This window comes from Neophocaena asiaeorientalis, unplaced genomic scaffold (genome assembly GCF_003031525.2).
Source record: "Neophocaena asiaeorientalis asiaeorientalis breed wild unplaced genomic scaffold, Neophocaena_asiaeorientalis_V1.1 scaffold86, whole genome shotgun sequence".
Classification (NCBI taxonomy): Eukaryota; Metazoa; Chordata; class Mammalia; order Artiodactyla; family Phocoenidae; genus Neophocaena; species Neophocaena asiaeorientalis.
Genome location: NW_020175039.1, coordinates 7,571,194 through 7,575,494, shown reverse-complemented (window position 1 = coordinate 7,575,494; position 4,301 = coordinate 7,571,194). Strand labels below are relative to the sequence as shown.

Genomic DNA, 4,301 nt, shown 5'->3' with positions numbered 1-4,301 from the left:
AAGGAGTTGACTCACTGCCCCTAGTTCAGTTACACAAGGTTAAGTCATTGAGTCACGATTTCACTGCTTAGGGCTCTGCGCTTCTAAAGTCTATCCTCCTCATCCCAAAGTCACTTTTCTGTGCCCCTGAATCTTTTATGGGCCTGTATTCCCTCTCTGCAAATGCAGTCCTGGGTAATAACAGGGTTAAAAAGACATTCTCAGAGTAGCATAGTTGATTCATTTTAGCAGGGACATTTTAAAAACAGTGCTTTAACTCAAAGGAGTTACCCCATACCCAGCAAGCCTGTAGGAGAGAAGGGGGGGGGGCGGTGGCAATGGTAGCACCAAGGGTGTCGATTTGAGGGCGTTAAACTCTGCTCATAATTTCTATTTGCCTCCTCTCTTTCTTATAAACAACTGACATTATCTCACTCTTATGTCTAAAACTTTGCAAATACTGATTCAAAACTCTACCCTGGCTGCCCCTTTCCCTAAGCTCCACCGTGGCAGCCTTTACCGGCAGTACTCAGACCTTCCTCCTGTGAGTGACGGTGGGTTAGCACACTTGGGGATGGACCCCCAAAAAGAATGAGCTCCATCTTTACATCTTTAGCTGCTACAAAATAAAGACTCCTGTCTTCTCCCCTTCCTTCTCTGGGACCCCACTGTGCAGCTCGGCATGGGACCAAGTCCCGGTAGGGAGTGGGGGAGGGGATCGGCAAAGACTTGGTGACAGGCTGATTGATGGGTTTCCCGCCTCTGCTTGCCCTCCTGCCCACTCCTGCAGACTCTGGCCCAGGTCCACCCTCCGGCCGCCTGAGGGGCCTGCTTTTCTTTGAATCAGCACCAATGAGTTAGGGCCCAGATCAGCTGGGGGTAGGGGGGAGTACTGCAGGACACTCCCCTGCAGGGGAGGGAGTAAGAATTTAGTTGCCCAAAGGAAGGCATGGTGAAGAGCATCTGAATGGGGGGCACTGGAGTTGTGGTCAGAGGAGCCTGAGCAGGGAGTTGATTTGCTGATGTCATTGACCATCAGCCGTTGGTAGAACTCTTTCTCGTAGAAAAACATGAGGGGTTACTCATGTCATATTGCTTAGGGCCCTAAAAAAATCCATCTTGTCCCTCTCATGCTTCAACTCTACTCTTAGGGATGCCAAAATGGAACCAAATCTCTGTGAACTCAGTCAGCTAACGGAAGATGAGAAGGCAGGTGAGTGAAATCCTCATAAACACCCCAACAGCAATTCTGCCGTGTCCTTTGCCAGAGCTGCTGAGGGTCAAAACAAAGTGGCTGATGACCTTTGGCGGCATCCATCTGTACTTCCCCTCCACAGGTTGTACACACTGGTAGTGGGGACAGGAGGAGAGTTAGATGTGGCTGGAAGGTGGGTAGAGGGACAGAAGTTAAGAGACACCAGTCTTCCAGTAACACTTAGGGAGGGTGGAGTGGATGGGAGGAGGTAAACCAATGATGCCATTCTTGCTAATGGTCAGGCAAGACAGTTATGCCAACATGGTCCCAGAACCACAGACCCCATGGCATCCTGGAATCCTACTGCTGGGAGCATACTTAGAGGTTGTCTTGTCCAACTCCATCATTCACGGAGAAGGAGGTACAGATCCAGAGAAGTGAAGTGGCTTGCCCACAGTCATACAACTAGAAAATGACAGAGCCAGGAGTCTACTTCTGGGCTCTTTCCATGACAAGACCCTGGGATTGAATCTGCAAGAGCCTTGGAAGGAGTTCAGGATTGTTCTGGGGACAGGTTGATGGGTGAGAGCTTCATTACTGCCCTCTGGCTGAGAGACTCTGGAGGCCCTTAGTTTGGCATTTCTGTTCTTCTGAAGGAACCAGTTTCTTTTCACGTCAGTTGGACTCGAGCTCTTTTCAATCTCTAGAGCCAGGTCATCAAGAGAGAATGAAAGTGTCTTCTCAAAACAGCCTTTCTGCCTGACAGAAGAAGGGAGATGGATGCAGGTGCCTTGCAGGGTCTCACTGGGCTCAAGATATGGGAAGTCTGTGTGTGTTCCTCCAATGTCATTCTATGAAAGGAGTTGGGCTTCCACTAGGGAAAATTCTTATGCCTTGCTCCTTTCTTAGGGGGCTGAGGTGTGCCTGTTGTGAGGATTAGTAGGATAAAATGAACAAAATTCCCTGTGACCTGGGGCTGCAAACCCGAGTCCAGAGCCACACAATGAGGCCACACCTCCTCATCCCGGCCTCCCCCAGAGGAAGCCCCCGCCCTGGCTACCACTTCTCCAGTAAGTGATCTCCATCTCTATGTAAAAATCTGCCGGCAAGAGCAGGCAGGCTTTCTGCTTTGGTGGCACATTTCTCACACAGCAAGGCAGCAACTTTGGAGAGGAAAGTAACTGGAGCAGACCCTGCACCCAGGGGAGGCACATCTTCTGTGGCCTGGGACATCCCCTCCATTTCTCTGGTGGCTTCCTCCAAGATGTTCAAAGCACAGCACACGTGATCTTCTTAAACCTGCAAGAGAAGGGCAGTGGTGGAAATGGGTCTTGGTTTCAAAATTGAAGACCCAGGGCAGTTGTTACCATATGGCAGTGTCACAGAGTCTTAGTGGGTCCCAGATGGACAGGATCTTAGAGATGACCCCACAGATACAGAAGTCAGGAGAATAGGCCCTGGTGCCAGATCATTTCATTCCGTCACTAATTCTTAGTATCTTTATTTCCTTGGGCAAGTTTCCTAACCTCTCCAGGCCTCTGTTCCCTTGTCTGTATAATGATAATGATAATAATAATGCCTACCTCATTGGGTTGTTGTAAGGATAAAATGAGATACTTTTTCTAAAGTACTCAGCCTGGGACTTCTCTGGCTGTCCAGTGGTTAAGACTCCACGCTTCCATGGCAGGGGGCGCGGGTTCAATCCCTGGTCAGGGAACTAAGATCCGGCATGCTGCACAGCCAAAAAAATAAATTAATTAAAAATAAAGTACTCAGCCTGACACATGATAAGCATTTAGTTAACATTTGATATTATCATTATGTTACTATTCTTTCCCTTACTTTACAGACATGGAAACTGAGACCCACAGAGGTATATATTAAGAAATATATTTTATGGGAATTCCCTGGCAGTCCAGTGGTTAGGACTTGGCACTCTCACTGCCGGGGGCCCAGGTTCGATCCCTGGTTGGGGAACTAAGATCCCACATGCCACGAGGCATGGCCAAAAAAAAAAGAAATATGTTTCTTAAAATTACAAAACGAGCTAGTTGTGTGTGAACATTTTCATTGATTAAAAAAAGGGGACGTGTGGGTATCTGGACACGAGCCAAGAAACGCCAGGTTATGTGGCAGTAACAAATCCTAAATGCCAGGGCTTATAGCAAAAAAATGTTCATTTCTTGCCCACACTCTATGTCCATTGTGGGTCAGTTGGGTCTCTGCTCCTATCATTATCTTTGTCCTGGGACCTGGGCATCTAAAGCCTAAAATTACTCTTACAGCCTCATCTGGAGGTGCTTCTGTTCACTTCTGCCCACAGTACTTGGCCAAAGTAAGTCACATGGCCATATGGAGTTCAACAATGTGGGTAAGCATGATCCCCTTACAGGAGGTAACCACATGGGTGAAAAGTAATACAATTTATGACAATTTGCTACATAAACAAATATAACCTTAGTGTGAGTGATCCTCTGATAGGAGCTAATTGAAACAGCTGCTTCAAGATGTCAAAATTAGTGTAAAAAACTGACACACTTCCACAGCATTAAAAGGAGCATCTCTTGATGTCTACTCCTTGAAATAATTTCTCAAAACCCCCAAACCACAGACAAGATAAAAAATCTCCAGTCCTTGAAAACAACGACACAGAGTCATGTGGCTCATTCTAGGAGGAGAGGGTCCTTGTACTAGAACATCACAGAGGGTTCTCATCCCTCTTCCATCCCAAAGTGTTTATCACCTGTCCCGTCCCATTCCATACCCTTTGTGGTTCATTTCATTAACGACTGCTGATTTAGTGCTGATCACCAGTCTAGATTGTGGAAACACAAAAGAGAAGGGGACACAGCACTTGTCCTCAGGGAAGGGGGCAAACTTTTTGCTAGTGGGGGGAAGATTAACAGTTAAGTTGACAACTAGAATATAAGGTAAGTGCTGGTCTGGTCTGGGAGCTGTGGAACCACAACGGAGGGCCACTTAATCCAGCCTGGGGGTGTCAGAAAAGTTCACTACAGGAAAACTGATGTGGCTGGAATTTCATTCTTAAGGAGGGGTGGGAATTATGCAACTGGTTGAAGTTGTGAAATGATACTGGGGACAAAGTGTTACGTCTTTTAAGAAGCAA

At 47.2% G+C, this 4,301-nt stretch overlaps 1 non-coding gene across 1 annotated transcript; it reads left to right on the top strand.

The window, feature by feature from the left end:
• The first annotated feature begins 3,078 nt into the window (after nucleotides 1-3,078).
• TRNAE-CUC (transfer RNA glutamic acid (anticodon CUC)) lies at nucleotides 3,079-3,151 on the top strand. The gene has a single exon. It is a non-coding gene; the product is annotated as a tRNA-Glu (tRNA).
• Nucleotides 3,152-4,301: the final 1,150 nt, after the last annotated feature.